Source organism: Neofelis nebulosa, chromosome 2 (genome assembly GCF_028018385.1).
Source record: "Neofelis nebulosa isolate mNeoNeb1 chromosome 2, mNeoNeb1.pri, whole genome shotgun sequence".
Taxonomy (NCBI): domain Eukaryota; kingdom Metazoa; phylum Chordata; class Mammalia; order Carnivora; family Felidae; genus Neofelis; species Neofelis nebulosa.
In genome coordinates, this window is record NC_080783.1 from 11,143,470 (window position 1) to 11,163,089 (window position 19,620).

Sequence of the window (19,620 nt, forward strand, 5' to 3'; positions counted from 1 at the left end):
ATGAATTATATGTCAATAAAGCTCATAACAACAGTAAAAAATTCTCTACCTACCTAGATCAAACTTTCACCCTATGCACAGATCCTCTCTCCTCTACTGTCTCCATTTTTCCTTCTTCCTCCATTCCTGTTGTCTCTTCTCTTCTTTTCCTTCTTTCTCATCTCGGAATCACATTGTGTTTTTTGGCTGATTTTTTTTTCTTTTGGCACTTTTTTATACTGATTGAAATTGTATTTCCCAATGCTTAGTTTGACAGATGTTGTCACTTAAACAGTTTTTTAAAGGTGACCTTCAACTGATTTTTTTCGGTGGGGGGCGGGGGGTCAATAAACACGTTAATGGGAAGTTTAACATGAGATTATTTCAAACCTAGGGGCGCCTGGGTGGCTCAGTCGGTTAAGCATTCAACTTCGGCCCAGGTCATGATCTCACGGTTTGTGAGTTCGAGCCCTGCACCGGATTCTGTCTCTCTCTCTCTCTCTCTCTCTCTCTCTCTCTCTGCCTCTCCCCAGCTCACACTTGGTCTCTCTGTCTTTCTCTGAAAAATAAATAAAGTAAAGAAATTATGTAAAAAAAGAGTATTTCAAACCTAAGTTACTAGAAAGCTATTTACCACACTGGAATTTATTTTCTAGCTATTCTTTTTTTGTTGTTATTTTAGGGAGAGACCAAGTGCAAGTAGGGGAGAGGGGCAGAGGGAAAGAGAGGGGGTGAGAGAGAGAGAGAGAGAGAGAGAGAGAAGAGAGAATCTCAAGCAGGCTCCATCCTCAGCTTAGAGCCCAACACAGGGCTTGATCCCATTACCCTGGGATCATGACCTGAGTGGAAATCAAGAGTCAGACGTTCAATTGACTGAGTCACCTAGGTACCCCTCTAACTGTTCTTTTCAAATATCTCAGATACACTTGTAATGAGTCCTAATTCCTACATGCAGTGGAGTCTTGGTGTCTTTCTCTTCCCATCCCCCAAATTGACAAGTGTCTTAGGTGGCAAGTACTTAGTGGTATATACAGATGACTAGAACATGACTAAATTCAAGAGAACTTACAATAAGACAATCAAACACAACACAAGTAACTACAAGACACGGCAATTTGGGTAAGTGTCGTATTCATATTACATAAAACATTGTCATAGAAATTGTTCACAAAATGTGACCATTTAAAAGTTACTTAATTCCCCTTCCATTTCTATGACATCCTGACTAATGGAGCGTCCATCAAAAACCATTCTCTTTCTAGTAGAGTTCCATGCAAAGTCTTTTTTAGAAGATGGTAGGAGTTCCCTTTAAAACAGCATTTATTGAGCACCTATGAGATCCCAGATATTTTGGCAGGGAATGTGCTGTGAAAGCAAAGAAACCTGATGTTTGATTCCAACAAGGGGATGTGCACCAAAAGCCGGCAGCCATGGGCTTTCTGGGTTCCACACAGTGGACCCTGACTGTAGCTGAGCTCCGCTGACAGGAAAGGTTCTTACCCTGGTGTTGACTTGTACAAATTACAGAACTTCTAAGCTAGAGAAAGACAGGGACCATCTAATTCAATACCTTAATTTTAAAGATGAGGACAGACACCAAAGGCAGAGAGACGTTTGACTTTGTCACTGTGGAATCATGACCAGAGCTAGATCTAGAAATCAGGCCTCCTCTCTAAGTCAGTGGATTGTTCCTCATTTCCTCCTCAAACTTTGATTGTCTGATTATCCAATGGATGGTATTACCTATCGTTAGGCTTCACTTTCATTTCTTCTAGATAGTAATACAGGTTGTAGTTTCCATACAGGCTTAATCATACCCACCAAATGCTGAGGTATTATAGAGATCACTAAAAATGAAAATAATACACCACAACTCCAACGGAGGGTCGCAACGATATGAATTCGCACAATGACTACTTAAAACAAACCGAGGATCTTGTTTCTTGGCACCCTAGTTTGGATTTCCTAAAAGCAGAGCCTCTGGTGAAGGTCATTTATTTGAGTGATAAAGTCAGGAAACAAGAGTGAAGCAGGAGGGTGGAGGGAGAAAAAAGCTTTTAAGGTCATTCTGGGGACACCGATTCCATTAGAACCACCTGAGAAACAAACAGATGTCTTGGAATTATGTCCCTGAAAGATGGTGAATGGAGTATTTGGCAGTTGGCTCACATCCCTCATTAGTTTAGGACTGTCCCCAAGGGTATTAGCTCCCCTACAGATTTAAGTTTTCCTTGGGAGGGGAAAGACGGGTCCAACATTTTCTCTCAGCCATGAGAATTTCCTAGAGCGGAAAGACAAGGTAAGTTGTTGTCAGTGAGTTGGGATCTGGGGCTGAGGCTGAACTCAATGGTGGCTGAAAGAATGTGACAGGGGGTCCAGAGACGCCTGATACAATTGGCTTAGAAAAGCTTCTCTAGAAGCAGAAATCTGGGGGTGGGAATTGTGGAGAAACGAACCATCACGTGGGCGAAGGTCAGCCGATTCCCCCACCGGCCCTGGGAGGACAGCTTTGTTTGGTAAAAAGTTTTCCCCGGAACACACTGCCGAGTAACAGCTCTGTTTTCTTGTGTCCCATTTATCCTGAGACAAATGCTTTGGCCTATCGATTCATTACGCAAAGGTGTGTAGTTACCCTAAGAAATACTTACGCATTGTACTCTGGAAAACCAAGAGCTCATGGTTCTGAGATTCACAAAGAGGCCTCGTAAAGTCATAATTAGCACTAAAGGGATAGTGAAAAGAAGAGCAGCCAAAGAATGTAATGGGACTTTGACCTGCAACAAGCAACACCAGAGACAAGGTTCTGGGCATCAGCGCGAGCACCATGAGGAAAGGCCTCAAGACAAAGAAGTCTTCTCCATTCAGTTTCAGTCTCAACCTTAAACAGGATCTGCTCGTCAACGTGATACGTGATCAAATTCCTACAGGCACCAGGTCCGACATTAGTTTTCAAAAAATACATATAACGTTATCCTATAATTGCCCCCGACAGACTCATGCATAAACTGCTTCTCTTCAAAAGCCCAAAGAGACACCACCGAGAGATGGTTGAAGAATTGGTTTCAGTTACAACAGGAAGCCAGCTCTCTTCTGAATTCCTGCAGGGTCGTTTAAGCCGAAGTAAAGAGCCTCTACAACCAGGCGCCTGAAAGCTGGCACTATTATCTCAGGAGAGTTTTGAGGCTCACCGTGTAAAGTTTTGAGTGAACGTTTGGACACCCACCTGAGCCAATGATCAAAGAGAGTGCTTCAGGCTCTATGTGTGAAAACAGCGTACTCCTTTTTTAGCCTCCTGAGAGTCCATCCAGTTCAGATTTAGTTGCTCCGTAGAGAGAAGAATTAACATAAACTTAAGCTAATTCCTCTCTGTATTGTTTATCTTGACTGCGAGGCTCTTCAAATGCCTCCCGTTTCCCAGGTCCTCAGTTTCTGTGTAGTCACAGCAGAGGAGTCTCTGTTCACGACACACGGGAAGAAATCAACAGGGCTGTTTTAGAACTCACACATGCAACCAGCAGATGCAATCCAAGCCATAGCTCCTGTGCAGGGCCATAGAACGTCACCTTTCCCAAAGGCAGCAAGGTTAGCCTATCAAACAGCACAAAGATGGAATAGGGAAGCAGGTCAAAGATGATGTGAAGGCAGGCATGGACTTGACATCTTCTCCAAGAGTTAGAAAAACAAAACAAAACAAAACAAAACTGTATTTGATGGTCTGGCATCCAAGCCAGCGGTGGGCTCAACCAGAAATAGGACAGTTGGATCTGTAATCACTTCCATTCCAATGCTGGTTTTCTTTCTGTCACCTCCAGACACACCCCAGATGAGCTGGTTCTCCACCTTGGAGTCCACTTTGAGTGCAGCTCTTGAATGATTTTATCAAATGTGTTCATTTCTTGTCCGACTGCTTACATTTGCCAAAGGGCTGCTGAAAATCCTGTTTTCTCTTACCATCAAAGCCCCCACCATGTTACCATCTTGGACTTACCAAACTGTGGCACTTTTGACGTTGGCAGGTTGAGAGGTTCTATTTAGCAGAATATCTCCAGAGAGACAACAGGGTTCCTTCTTCACAGCCATTATGACTCACAAGGAGGACTTGCCTCCAATAGAAGGTCCCAGGGTAACATTAAGACCAGCGTTTCATCACTCCATGGACATCCTTCAGTATCTCCTTCTCAACAGCGTAGGAAGTCACTCTCCTCCATTCAATAGCAAATATTACGAAAACTTAACTCAGGTCAAATAGACCACATCTCAAAGTCTTTGGAGGGCCCACTAGGTGAACCATTGCTCCTTGTTATTGACATTGGGAAAATGGAAACGTTCTTCATAGACATCTAAAAAATTATTTTCTCCACCGTGCTGCCACGGGATGGAATGAATCTTTCCCAGAGAATTCTAAATGGAACTCTGACTTATGGAGCTGCTGACACCACTTCTTTCCTGCTGTGGAAAATCATCCCGACTTAATCTTGAATTTTAAAATATATACATGTACACACACAGGCATACATGCACACACACATGGACAGAGGGCAAAATAAGAAGGAAGGGACAAAGAATGTGAAGTATTATCACTCAAAAGAAAGATCCGGAGAGAACGCCTCATTTACGTGGACCCTACTGTGCATGAGGCGGAAGTAGAGAAATTCGTTCATTCATTCAACCAAGATTGAGTGTGTGTCTCAGAAGAGTGGTTAACAGGCTTGCCTGGCTTGCTCACACCAGATCTGTGCCTTGAAATCCAGGTTGAAGAAGGGTTAAGGGCTACATGAAACATCACGAGATTAAAATTCCCATAAGAAACAAGATAAATACCATCTGAGATACCAAAATTTTCGGTGTTCACGCTGGTTGTGGGTTTGTACGTGGGTAACAATGAGAAGACATTAAAATTTTCTAGGCATACACTGTTAAAACATGCACGCTAATTGACAAGTTGTGCTACAAAAACTATTCTTGATTTTCTATATCTGCAACATGGAGGCTACCTTACATTTCCCCAGGCAAATACGAGGTTTGACTTCTTCCTTTAAACAGTCCAAAGCATTAATTGTATTTTCCTTAAAGGACTTCTCACTGATGAAATGCTATGCTTGGTTTAGTGGAGTTTTCTTATAACCATAGTCAGTGGAAAAAGCAATAATGCAATTCAACAGTTTCATGATTATTTTAATATGATATTTCCCGTGCTCCAAATGGAAGTCAACCTTTTATGAAAAGTGCCAAGGATTCTGAGGTTAAGAGCGGGGCAGTGAGGTATCATGATGTTTTATTTTTTTTTTTTCAACGTTTTTTATTTATTTTTGGGACAGAGAGAGACAGAGCATGAACGGGGGAGGGGCAGAGAGAGAGGGAGACACAGAATCGGAAACAGGCTCCAGGCTCCGAGCCATCAGCCCAGAGCCTGACGCGGGGCTCGAACTCACGGACCACGAGATCGTGACCTGGCTGAAGTCGGACGCTCAACCGACTGCGCCACCCAGGCGCCCCTATCATGATGTTTTAAAGAAGTAGCTTCCGTGAGGCAGGGAGATGTGAATGAGGGCAGCAAACTTGTGGTCCCTGGAGTGACAGCTCCTCCTGAATTGTTTGAAGGGTTTAATGAAAGGGTGGGATATTTAGTCTTTTCCTTGCAAAAATATTTTATCACAAAGTGTATACATCAAGCTGAACACATAAATCTTCTAGTGTCTCTTCTTGAAAATTGGGGGGAAAATCTATAAGGCATAATATAGAAAGAACAGAGCTTTAAACATCTTCCTGCCCCTTTAAAAAAAATTACCATAATGCATACGCCATTGAAAAAGAAAAGATATTAAAGAAGTCAAAAGAGAAAAGCAAAGATTAATTAGAAACTCACCATCCTAGAGAATTAGAGAGGTAAAAAAAAAACTTTTTGTTTAACTTTGTAGACTTGTGTTTATTCATATCTTTAACCTAAGTCAGATCACACGACACATGTATTTAAAAACCTATTCTCTTCGTTTAAGAATACAGATATGGGGGCGCCTGGGTGGCTCAGTCGGTTAAGCGGCCGACTTCGGCTCAGGTCATGATCTCGAGGTCCGTGAGTTCGAGCCCCGCGTCGGGCTCTGTGCTGACAGCTCAGAGCCTGGAGCCTGTTTCAGATTCTGTGTCTCCCTCTCTCTGACCCTCCCCTGTTCATGCTCTGTCTCTCCCTGTCTCAAAAATAAATAAAACGTTAAAAAAAAATTAAAAAAAAAAAGAATACAGATATGGTCTAATGTTTATATCAAAAAATGTACTCTCTATTCTATCATTTTAAACAGTAGTATGGCTTCTCATTATTGCATGGTTATCCGTGATTAAACGCCCTAGGTTGTTTCTAACTTTTTGGTTGTTGTAAATAGTACTATGAAGAACTCGGTATGGATGAATCTTTGTACATATTCTTAATCACTTTCTTAAAAGAAGGCCGAGAAATGGAATTTTAGGGTCTAGAAATGTGTATCTATTTCACAGTTTTGAGATTGCAAAGCTACCTACCAGAATTCTGAGTGAGTGGACCCAATTCCTTGTGTATTTCACAGGATCAACAAATAGAAATGCATGCATTTACTTAGGGCTTTGTGGAAGCAACTACTTCTCCATTAAATATAAGTCTAAATGTGGCAAATGCCTGAATGCTATCAGCTCCTGTGATACATCCTAGCCTCTGCCACATTAACTGCTGTGGACTTTTTATTTATTTGTTTGTTTGTTTGTTTGTTTGTTTGTTTATTTTTACCCAGCACAAAGCCAACATGCTGGGAAGTGTATATGCCACGCCCTGAACCCTTAAAGTAAATATTTTCCCAGGGACATCGAAGAACCGGAAGAGAACCGATGAAAAGGAGGAGGGCAGTCCCTATGACTCCCGTACTTTCCAAAGGAACCTCTTGGTACTGAGTGTATTTACTTAACAGATTAGAGGTTTTAAATATCTAACTGAGTTATTGCTCTGATGGTGAAATCTCGGTTGCTCCCTATTGTAAACTTGAAAATTCCCCTGCGTGCTTTCTCAAAGCTGACATGAAGGAGCCAGCTATAATAGTCCGAGTAGGCAGGGAATAATTTGCTAAGGAATGCTGCCTAGTCAGGGCACAGACGGAGACCGATGCCACATGTTCCTACAAAGCACACAGTTTCATATGAGGGCTAACAACTGTCCTTCGGTCCTGAAGAATGGCGTTGGCTAAACGACCAGCAGGGTCGACGTGGTGACATGTTCAAGTTCTAATATGTGATGTTTAGATCCTTCCGGATTTTGCCAGTTCACTGCACTTCTGGAGAGAGAGATTCAGGGTCCATTTGTTACACGTTTCTAGAGTTACCCCAGGAAAGACTAAGCCTCATCACTTATTTCAGGCAATCTGCATTTACTAAGAATACAATCATAAACGTTTGCAAAAAAAAAAGTCATAAATGACACACAAAACTGTTCATTGCAGCACTATGTAGAATAGGAAAGAAAATGGAAACACCCAATTAGTTAATAATAGAACAGTGATTAAAACAATGATAGGATTTCCATATGATTGAATAATATGTTGCCATTTAAATAATTTTGAAACATTTACGCAAGGGAGGAAATGCTAATGACAAAAAATAGAGAAAATCGTACGACACAAAGTTATAAATCGTACGACACAAAGTTATAAGTAGTACGTTAAGCCATTATGGGAAACTGTGTATATTTGTACTTATACATTAAAAAAAAAAAAAAAAGACTGGAAAGAAATTCACCAAAATGAAAACAGAAATTACCTGTGGTGATGGGAGGCTCTCCCCACTTGTTTTCATGTTTTTTTTCTATATTTGTCAGTTTTTTATAATAAACACATATTGCTTTTATAATCAGAGAAGAATAAATTATTTTCAAACCCACATATTAAAAATTCTCGTTTCCTAGTAGAGTGAACTTATAAATATGATTTTAAAGGGCTACCTTTATTCATAGTTTTAATATTTTTTAGTAAAAATTGCCACCAGAAGAAAATGAATAATCTTATTTTTTGGAACACCTCATGTCAGGCTTTCATGATGATATTACAGTAAGTCTTGCAAAATTTTCACTGCCCTCCTAACTTCATGGATGGCCCTAGAAGATGCATGACTATTCCAGGAGAACATCAATAATCTATCTTGTGTTGGAATTTGCAGAATAAAATAGGTGAAAGTTAACCAGAAACTGTTTACACGAGCTAGTAGCTGTTTTAAAATTTAATTGTGAAGTTGATTTATTAGGTTAGGAAAATGTATCCATAAAAAAAAAAAAAAAGGATGGGGGGTGGGGGTGGTGCTTGGGTGGCTCAGTCTGTTAAGCGTCCGGCTTTGGCTCAGGTCATGATCTTGCGGTCCGTGAGCTTGAGCCCCGGGTTGGGCTCTGTGCTGACAACTCAGAGCCTGGAGCCTGCTTTACATTCTGTGTCTCCCTCTCTCTCTGCCCCTCTCATGCTCTGTCTCTCTGTCTCTCTCTCTCTCTGTCTCTCAAAAATAAATAAACATTAAAAAAATATTTTTTTAAGTTTCAGAAACACAGATTACTTTGCTGGTGAGGGTTAACAAATAAGCAAGCATACCAATAACTTTCTGTATGATTGGGCAAGTCAGTGTGCTCTCTGGATCTCAGCATCTCCATCAGAAAATAAACAATGCACAGACACCTGCTCTCCAAATTCTCTTTGGAAGTAGTAAACTATTCAAAGGCAGAAAACAATTATTTTATAAATCTTATTAATTAGCAGGTTCATTTCCACTAAATAAGAAGAAATGTCGATAAAGTCCTGTAGTATTATAGCCTTACGATTTGTGTGTGTGTGTGGTAAGAATATTTCAGATTTAGTCTCTTGGCAACTTTGAAGTATGTAACATAGCATTATTGACTATAATTGCAATGCTATGATTCATCATCTGACTGCAAGTCTGTACCCTTTAACCATCATCTTCCAAATTCCTCTCGCCCCCGGCCCCTGGTGACCATCATTCGGCTCTGTTTTTACTAGTTCTGTATAGCCTTCTAGTTTTAACCAGCTTATAATAAGCCAGTTTAACCAGTAGGCTTATAAACACTTCCTTGCATTTCACAATGGTCTGATCTTAAGCAGGCAGCCATTTTGAATCTTGTTCTATTTCCGGACCGTGTTACATTTCACCATCTGAATCATCCTTCCTCTCATAGTAGAAGTTAGGCAAATCCTGAGGTATCTTGTCACTTCCAACCACATACATTATCGTTTATGGCACATTTCCTCAGAGCTCACAGGTGCCCATTGATAGAACCAGATGAGCCGCTGGAATGCCCCACCATGCCCTCCAGCTCCAGCCAAGAGCTACTGATCTGCCTAGAGCCTGTAAAAGATGTCTCGACTGCTAGTAGACCTGGGGGGAATGATGCAATAGCTGGCCAGGGAAAGAAACCAACAAGGCCAAAGCTTTGGACTCATTCCTGAGTGAGTTCATTGATCTGCTTCTGTCCTACAGACCTTAATCCAAGCCCACCATATGTAAGGGGGCCGAGATGAGGCATGGTGCATAGGCCAGAACAAAATGTGGTCTATACTGAAATAACAGTCAGTACAGCATCTCCAGAAGAAACCCCCAAGTAATCATGACGCTCAGCCAAAAGGATCCACCCTAATTAATATCATCACTACTGAATTTAAGCACTTTCTGAAACGTTTCCACCCTTTCTGAGGACTGACGTGTCCCCTAGGTAAAGAATCACAAGTGAAAACTGTCAGACTTTCAAACACCTGTGTCGTAAATTTTTCTAGTTACAGAACTTTCTCCCAGAGATGAGTCAAGGGTCACAGATGATGTTTACCCACTCTGAGGGATGAGCAGGACCACTGGGAGAATAAAAAGTTGAGACTGACTATAGTACGATTTTAAGAAATTGTGTATCCCACTGTGAAAGTCACTGGAGACTTTTCTACCCTGAAACTCTGTGTTAATTAATCAGTAAAGATACATAATCACTTTCAGAAAGATGATTATAAAAAACAGGAATGAGGAACTCAAAGCACCATTGACCCCGGGAGCTCATTACATATTGACAAGTGTGTACCTAGATTGACTTCCCACCTCCAACCCCCCAAATAAAAACATATTTTGTGATCCCTCCACAGACTTTGGGGAGGTTAGAGTAAGTCGGTACAAGGCACACATAATTTTAGCCATTACAAATGAGAAAGTTTGTTTTAGAGTGAAGGCAACTAAGGCCTAATCTTTCTCCTCCCTCCAACTCCTAGGAATTTGGATCTTTGTTAAATGTCACAATGAATAAGAGAATAATTACAGGGGTACAACTATTTTAAGCACCTGGAAAACTAAATTTTTTAATGGTTATTTACTTTTGAGACAGAGAGAGAGAGAGAGAGAGAGAGAGAAAGAGAGAGAAAGAAAGGGAATGAGCCAGGGAGGGGCAGAGAGAGAGGGAGACCCAGAATTCGAAGCAGGCTCTTGTCAGCACAGAGCCGGATGCGAGCCTCGACTCACGAACCGTGAGATCATGACTTGAGCCAACATCGTATGCTTACTTAACCGATGGAGTCCCCCAGGCACCCCTGGGAAACTAAACTTAATGAGAGATTTCATTGAGGGAGGAGTGGGGGGAGGAAGAGACCGAATGTTACGCTTCCTACAATTTTTAGCAATCAAATACATTAGACTGAAAAACTTCATCTTTCGAGAATTTCGATCATGCCAAAATATACAAGAAATCAACACAAAATGGCAAAAAATGGCCAATTACTTTAGAGAATGTGAAAGAAGAAACATATTAGAGACACACATAAACACAGGAGTACTGGTTGGACATGTGCTGTGTGGTCAGATTGGCCAGAGAAGGCAGCACAGGGCCAGAGTCAGAAGGACTAAGTTCTCACGTCAGCCGGGTCACACGCTGGCCATGTGGCCCCGACCAAGCCACTGAGTCTTAACCTCTGCATCCACAAAGTGAGGATAAATATGCATCCAGGTATCACTTAGACGGCTGGCGAGGCAATCCAAGTGAAAGTACCATGCGAAGTATAAATCACAGGCAAGCTATCGGTGTAGATACTGTTTTCACCACACTAAGCAATGCGGTCAAGACAAAGATGTAAAAGAAATAGCTTTGGGGGTTGAGAAGATTATACCTCAGTTAAAAGGATAAAACAGGAATCAGTGAGGGGCACCTGGGGGGCTCAGTCGGTTAAGCGTCCGACTTCGGCTCAGGTCATGATCTCACACTCCGTGAGTTCGAGCCCCCCGTCGGGCTCTGTGCTGACGGCTCGGAGCCTGGAGCCTGCTTCGGATTCTGTGTCTCCTTCTCTCTCTGCCCCTCCCCACTTGTGCTCTGTCTCTCTCTGCCTCTCAAAAATAAATAAATGTAAAAAGAAAAAAAAATTTTAAATAAAAGTTCCTAGATGTGAAGAAATTATCTCCTGGCACCTGTAAAAATTTCTCGTGTGCAGCTTCTCAGAGAAAAAAAACACACGCCCCACTCCACTGCTATCCTGTCATTCCAGAAGCATTAACAGTCCACCCACAGTGTATGTGACACCCTCTGACAGAATTTTCTCTGGCACGTGTGCCATTCTGCCAAGAGGTTTGGCAAGGGCTCCACCAGTTTCCTCCACGGCTTCAACTCTCACAGTTTAAAGATTGCTGATCTTTTCACTCTTGCCTTTCTTGTGACCTATTTACTATTTCCTGTGTGCCAGGAAGAGACTTGATTTGGGAGTACAAAGTAACCTGTCAGCAGCAGTCACAGTAAATGGTTTAGAGCTTGAACTGAATCCAGTTCCCAGGAGTGACTAAGAACAGCTTAGCATGATCACACTTGAACTACATGATGCCCTTTTCCAGGGCCGTGAGAATGATGCTCACAGATTCAAACAGGGATTCAAGATGAGTTTCTCAGAACCAACACTGGAGGAAAAGCTGGTGGGATTCCAAATGAGAATCTGGCTGTGCAAAGGGAGGGAAGACATTGCTTCAGAAAGTAATCGCAACACCTCACGTCAGCCTCAGACACAGACAGAGTCAAGAGTTGGGGGGAAAGGGACCTGATGGTGCTTGCAGGATTGTCCCACCCCTCCTGGAGCCAGGCCTTCAGGGCTCCGCCGATTAGGAAGATGGCGGCCACTAGACTGGACGACTTTCACCATAATATCCACAGGTTGGGGAAGACTCTCAGAAGTTTGGAGGGTCCTCACTTTCGGGAGCTCTGCCCATACCCCTTGATGCACAATCAAGTCCCAAAAGGACTTTAGGAAACCTAAGGATCCTTCTGGCCTTATCTCTCACCCAACAATATGGACATGCTGATTCAAGGTCCTTTCCCCAATATCTCCCCATTTCTGGAAGAATCCATTTACTCCTTCTACCTCCACCTGGCCCATCACTGTTGTTGGATGTTCCCCATTTATCATTCAAGACCTAATTCAAAGGTTACTTTTATAGGACAGTTTCCACAACTAGATGAAACAGCTCTTTACTTGGAACTCCCGTGGGACTTTGCTTTGCACACTACGTAAGAAGCTATATTTTCCTGTCTTTGTCTGTATAGCACCTGGCAGAGGGTAGAGGTTCAAGAATGTGTGACAGATGAATGAACCAACTGAATTCATTTTTTGTTATTCTCACCCCTTGTTTCCTACATCTATTAGTCACTAATTCTTCTACACATTTGGCTTCCAACTCGTTTTCTTCTCTCCGACCACAGCTGCCCTGGCCTCAGGTCTCAGAAATCCATGTTGGCATTAATATAGTTTCCCAAAGCAGGCTCCTCACCCATCAAAGAATCAAAGACTATTGTAATAATGACATGGAGACACTTATTCTCCATTGTTCCACTTTCTCTCAAGCTGGGATTTGAACCCAGATCAGTCCAGACCCACCATCCACGCTGCTTCTCCAACACTTGTCTCTTCCAAATTGGCCATAGAAAGAGAAAGATGGGAGTTATCACTGAATAACTTACTGTCAATCCCAATTTTGTGGATTCCTAGGACCAATGGACGGCTTTCAAGATATTTACCAACCCCCAGAAATTATATATAAAAGACTGGGTCTAGCCAATGCAATGTTGAAGGAGAAAAACAAAGCTGAAGGACTGACCCTACCAGATGTTAAGACTTACTCTAAATCTACAGTAATCGAGACAATATGGCATTGGTGAAAAACAGAAAAATAGATCAATAGCACAAAATAGAGAGTCCAGAAATAGACTCACAAAAATATAGTGAACTGATCTTTGACAAAGAGGTAAAGGCAATACAATGGGACAAAGATGGTCATTTCAACAAATGGTGCTCCAACCACTAGATATCTATAAAAAAAAAAAAAAAAAAAAAAAAAAAAGAATCTAGGCAGAGACTTACACTTTTCATACAAATTAACTCACAATGGATCATAGACCTAAACATGAAACTACAAAACTTCTAGAAGATAGCATAGGAGAAAATCTAGATGACTTTGGGTGTGGCAGTGACTTTTATACACACCATCAAAGATACAGTCCATGAAAGAAATAATTGATAAGCTGGGTTTCATTTAAATTAAAAACTTCTGCTCTGGGAAGGACAAGGTTAAGAGAATTAGAAGACAAACCCACAGACTGGGAGAAATCATTTGCAAAAAAATATATCTGATAAAGGCTGTTATCCAAAATCCACACAGAACTCTTAACACTCAACAATGAGAACACAAACAATCCAATTAAAAAATGGGTCCAAGACTATAACAGTTACTATCTCAATAAAGAAGATACACATGTGGCAAATAAGCATATGAAAAGATATGTCATTTGGGGAAATGCCAAGTAAAACCATATTGACATTCCACTCCACACCTATTCGAATGGCCAAAACCCAGAACATTAACGACACCAAATGTTGGAGAGGTTGTGAAGCGATAAGAACTCTCATTCGCTGCTGGGTGGGAATGCAAAATGGAAAAGCCAGTTTAGAAGACAGCTGGGTGGTTTCTTACAAAACTAAACACCCTCTTACTAGTCCAGAAATTACACAGTCCAGAAATTGTGTTCCTTTAGTATCCATCCAGTGGAGTGGAAAACTTATATCCACACCAAAACTTGCTACACAGATATGTTATAGCAGCTTTGTTCATAAGCACCTAAACTTGGAAGCAATCAAGATGTCCTTCAAGAAACAGTGGTTCACCCAGACAATGAACTAAAACACTAAAGAGAACAGCACTAAAGACAAATGAGCTATCAAGCCACAGAAAAAAGACATAGACGAACCTTAAATACGTAGTACGAAGAGGAAGAAGCCAATGGGAAAATGGGGTGGCTGGGTGGCTCAGTCGGTTGGGCGTCCGACTTCAGCCCGGGTCACGATCTGGCGGTATGTGGGTTCAAGCCCCGCGTCGGGCTCTGGGCTGATGGCTCGGAGCCTGGAGCCTGCTTCCGATTCTGTCTCCCTCTCTCTCTGCCCCTCCCCCGTTCATGCTCTGTCTCTCTCTGTCTCAGAAATAAATAATGTTAAAAAAAAGAAGCCAATGGGAAAAGACTATATATGCTGTACAATTTCAACTATATGGCCTTCTGGAAAAGACAAAGCTACGGAGACAGGAAAATGATCAGTGGTCACCAGGGGTTGGAGGTGGTGGGAAGGGATAAACCCATGAAGCCCAGAGGATTTTCAGAGCAGTGAAACTACTCCCTATGATACTACAACGGTGGATACATGTCATTATACGTTTATCCAAACCCATCGAAACAACAATGGCAAGAGCAAATCCCAAAGTAAACTATGGCCTCTGGGTGGTTACGACGTGCCAAAGCAGGTTCACTGGTTGTAACAAACACATCCACTCAAGTGTGAATGTTAACAGTGGGGCAGGCCCTGCAGCCATGAGGGCAGGAAACACATGGGAAATTTCTGTACCTTCCTCTCAACCTTGTTAGGAATCTAAAACTGCTCTAAAAACAAACGGTCTTTAAAAAAAAATGTTGGGTCTACGTGTGTAGGTGTGTTATTTTCCTGAGGAGGCAGGCCGCGGTTTCCACCAGACTCTTCAAGGAATCTATCATTTCAAAAAGGCAAAGAATCACCACCTTGGAGCATTTCTGCAAATCCTTGGATTTGCACTGACAAAAGTTGCATGTTTACTCCTTTTGATTCATTCCCCTGAGCCCACCACGTGAAGGGCTTTCACCCACCCGGAGTCTTTTTTTGGACACAAGACGGGCTTCCAAATCACCCGCTGTTGTTTCCTCCGGGCAGAATTCCAGGATTCGTCTTATTCGAGATGGTACTTTCCCAGCCTTGGCACTGCTCTCCTTCTTTCCTTTATCTTCTTCAGATAATCACGCAGTGTTACTTGCGTGCTACTTCATTCTTCCTCCTTAGAAAATCTCACTGATATACTGTTCCCAGCCTCTTTATCTCAAGCCTTCCCCATTACGCCTGGCTAAGCAGGTAGTTTCCTGGTGCTGGGACCAGAGCCAATCTATTCTGGTGGGTTTTTTTCTTTTTATTAATTCTCCAAAAGGAAAACTCATTTTCCTATTGGAAAATGTGGCAAAGGTGAATCAACTTTATTCCTGTCATCAATTTTCATCAATTCAGAGCTCCAGGTTAATGTATATGCAATGGAGTTGGAGGGAAGAGAGTGGAATGTTCAAATCCACAGTAAGATTTCAGTGTCGTGAGTGACTTTAGAATTTACCCACTCACCTCAACAAATAGCTCAGCTACACACCCAAGAGTTTTGTCTAAGTTTTAAAACCAGTTAGTTGCAGAGTCAAGAGATTTTTTTTCCCCCAGACCATTCTGTACCACCAACTCCAAGATACACACATGTTTTTTTCTTGCTTAACATAGCAGTTTTCTGCAACGCTTCTTAGCTACAAAACCAGGAACATGTGGATACATTGTATCGGAGCAATTTTTCTGGCTATATGCCTAAACTGAATAATACAGATTAAATATGCAGATCAGACTGTGTAGCACCTGCTCTGAAAAGATTTCTGTTTAAGAAAGAAAGAAAGAAAGAAAGAAAGAAAGAAAGAAAGAGGAAGGAAGGAAGGAAGGAAGGAAGGAAGGAAGGAAGGAAGGAAGGGAAGAAGAATGGAAACAATGAAAGAAAGCAAGAGAAGGAAAGAAAGAAAGAAAGAAAGAAAGAAAGAAAGAAAGAAAGAAAGAGGAAGGAAGGAAGGAAGGTCAGAAGGAAGGAAGGAAGGGAAGGAGGAAAGAAAGAAAGAAAGAAAGAAAGAAAGAAAGAAAGAAAGAAAGAAAGAAAGAAAAAGAAAGAAGAGAAAGAAGAAAGAAGGAAGGTCAGAAGGAAGGAAGGAAGGAAGGAAGGAAGGAAAGAAGGAAGGAAGGAAGGGAGGGAGGGAGGGAGGGAGGGAGGGAAGGAGAATGGAAAGAAAGAAAGAAAGAAAGAAAGAAAGAAAGAAAGAAAGAAAGAGAAAGAGAAAGAAAGAAGAGAAAGAAGAAAGAAGGAAGGTCAGAAGGAAGGAAGGAAGGAAGGAAGGAAGGAAGGAAGGAAAGAAGGAAGGAAGGAAGGAAGGAAGGAAGGAAGGGAGGGAGGAAGAGAGGGAAGGAGAATGGAAAGAAGGAAAGAAAGAAAGAAAAAGAAAGAAAGAAAGAAAGAAAGAAAGAAAGAAAGAAAGAAAGAAAGAGGAAGGGAGGGAAGGAGAGAGGGAGGGAGGGAGGAAGTAAAGACCAAAGGTGTGGACACATCTCAACAGTGCGCAATTGAAGATTTGCAAACCAGTTTCATGGTTCAAAGTCAAGCAACTATTTGTGGGCTCAGCAGCAGGATCCCAGCCCCTCACTAAAGTGTTAAATCTGCAAGGACAGCTGTGTAGCAGATGGCTGGCAGCTTCTCTGATTTTGTGGCTCAGCAGCCTTCCAGAAGCAAGGCAGAAGCTCTTCATTCAGCAGCTGCTCACCCTCAGTTTTCTTCCAGTAGGAAATGATCCACCCCAAAAGTTCTATCAATGCTCCCAAACACCTCTCTCTCCCACCTGCAGGTGCCCCAGGAGAGATGAAAAGGAGAAACCATTGGCTGGTTTCTCATTTTACTCGTTGGGGGCCCCCATGGAGCCCGTGTAAGAGAAAATGCTGACTCAGTCAGAGCACTCTTGCCCTTAGGTGTTGAGGATTCTCTGTCTCTTGTGTCAGATAGATCTGGGCAAGTGAGATAGGGGACAGGAAGCAGGGTAAGGGAGGAAGCTTGTGACACTGGAGTTGAAGTTGAGTGGCTGAAGCATGGCATGGTGGGGGCGGGGGCAGTTACTAGTAAGGAGGATGGGGGGGGGGGGGGCTTCAAGATAGTATTTGAGGTAAAGGTGAATACATCCGGGATTGCTTCATGGTTTGAGAATCAGACATATGCATGTCTGTCTACGTAGCTTTTCTTTCCTGCGGGTGGGAGTATTTCTCTAAAAGGACAATTGAGCTTCACCTCTCAGCTAGCACAGGGATCCGCTTCTCCACACAGTCGAGGGTTCCGGTTATCTTCTGTGGCCCAGCGTCACCACGGTGGAACCGACCAATGTGGGGCAATGCACTCAAGCCCTGTTGTGACGAGCAGTCCCATGGAAGTGAGTGTTTGGTTTTCTTCTTGACGCCGATGGTGCATGGATCCTTAAGAGAAGATAGGGAAATGTCTTTGTTTTAGAACATTCCCGCAGCACGTATACACCTTATGCACCCGGCCTTGTTCTAAGTGATTTTTCAAATTCTAACCTATAACATACAAAAGTTCTGTGGCAGGGGATTTCATATTTATTATTAATTCTGGTGTCTCTCAAAATGATATTTGGGGAGACTCAGGCCAGAACCAGGGGATTCTTGCTAACAATGATGGTGCCTTAAACCCATGCTGATGAGAACCGTGGGAGGCAGGCTTATTGGTGCCCATTCTACAGATAAGAAAAATGAGATTCAGGGAAATGTGTATCGGGTCCAAGGTCAAACAACAATTAAGTGCCGGGGCCAAGATCAAAACCTGGGTCTGCCTGACTCTAAAACTCATGCTCCTTCAGCAACAACACAGAATAGGATGAGCACTGATACCCCCTGCTGTCATTTCAGCAACAAATCTTGTGTATCTACTTCGTGCAAAACACTCCAGAGGGGCGCTGTCATATCTTAAACATGGCACCTTGAGATCAATAAACTGCTCTGGGACAAAGGATCCTGGGTTATTGGGACCAGGGCCTGGAGTGGGACAGGAATGGAGCGGATAAAAACTGCAGACCTGGGGGTTGTGCAAGTTCTAGGTCATCCAGGCAGAAGACGGCAGCCAGGACACAAGCATGACACACACCGAGTGTCCCAAGGATGACAAGCAATCTATGAAGGAGCCTACCCCGTGAAGCTGATGAAGACATAAAGTACAATGGGGAAACCCAACGGGGCCTGACCAAGCCCCAGCCTCTGGGCTGAGTTTTGGGGGCAGGGTTGGGGGCCCTGGGGGTGAACTGGTAGGAACAGAATGACAAGACAGGGCCATCTCCAGGACCATGACCTGAGATAGGACATTGGCCCCACAACCAGGGCAGAGCCCAGGAACCGTGGTGGCAGCACAGACTCAGGGCTGGGCCAGTGGCAAGGGGGCAGAGTCCTCAAGCATTCCTCAAAAGAAGCACCTTCCACACTTTTCTGTGGACCCTCATCACCCTTGGAAAAGGTGAAAGGTGATCTTGGCGGCCCTAAGCTAGGCAACGTTAACCAAACACTAAACTGATGTTTTCAGAGACATTCGTATACTCAGACTCATTTTCAATCTTCAGAGGAAGAACATAAGGCATTTCCTAAATGTATTTGATCACAGAATGCATTTCTCCGTGTAGTTTTTTTTTTTTTTAACAGATCTTCTATTGTTATATCAGAACACATCATTGCTGTTAACCTTGTTATGGGTCACATCGAAACTCTGCTAGGTAAGGTTTCTTATATCCATTCTCCACCTGGAAGATTAAAAATAGGTCCTGAGAGTGGAGTGATTCTGTGCTACTGGGGGTGGGGGGTGGGGAGCGTGGGGGGGGGGGGGATGGGGGGGAACCCAGGTGGCCCAGGCTGCAGTGCTGGGAATCAGGCAGGGCCGGACAGACACATGGTGCATGAGGCAGAGAAACATCATTTCTGCTTTCGAGAAATTTACATGTTATGGAAAACCAGCCGTTTGAAAAAGTCAAACTAAACTTTGCTCTTATTTTACTGAGGTCACACCATTGTCTGCCCCGCCAGCTTTCTCCTCTCCCTTTCGTGGAGTCAGCTCTTAAAAATAAACATGAGGCTTGGGGCACCCAGGGGGGCTCAATCAGTTAAGCATCTGACTCTTTTTTTTTTTTAATTTTTTTTTAACATTTATTTATTTTTGAGACAGAGAGAGACAGAGCATGAACGGGGGAGGGTCAGAGAGAGGGAGACACAGAATCAGAAGCAGGCTTCAGGCTCTGAGCCATCAGCCCAGAGCCCGACGCAGGGCTCGAACTTACGGACCGCGAGATTGTGACCCAAGCCGAAGTCAGACGTTTAACCGACTGAGCTACCCAGGCGCCCCTAAGCGTCTGACTCTTGATGTCAGCTCAGGTCATGATCTCACGGTCCTTGACTCCAAGCCCCACATCTGGCTCTGCACTAACAGGGTGAAACCTGCTTGGGT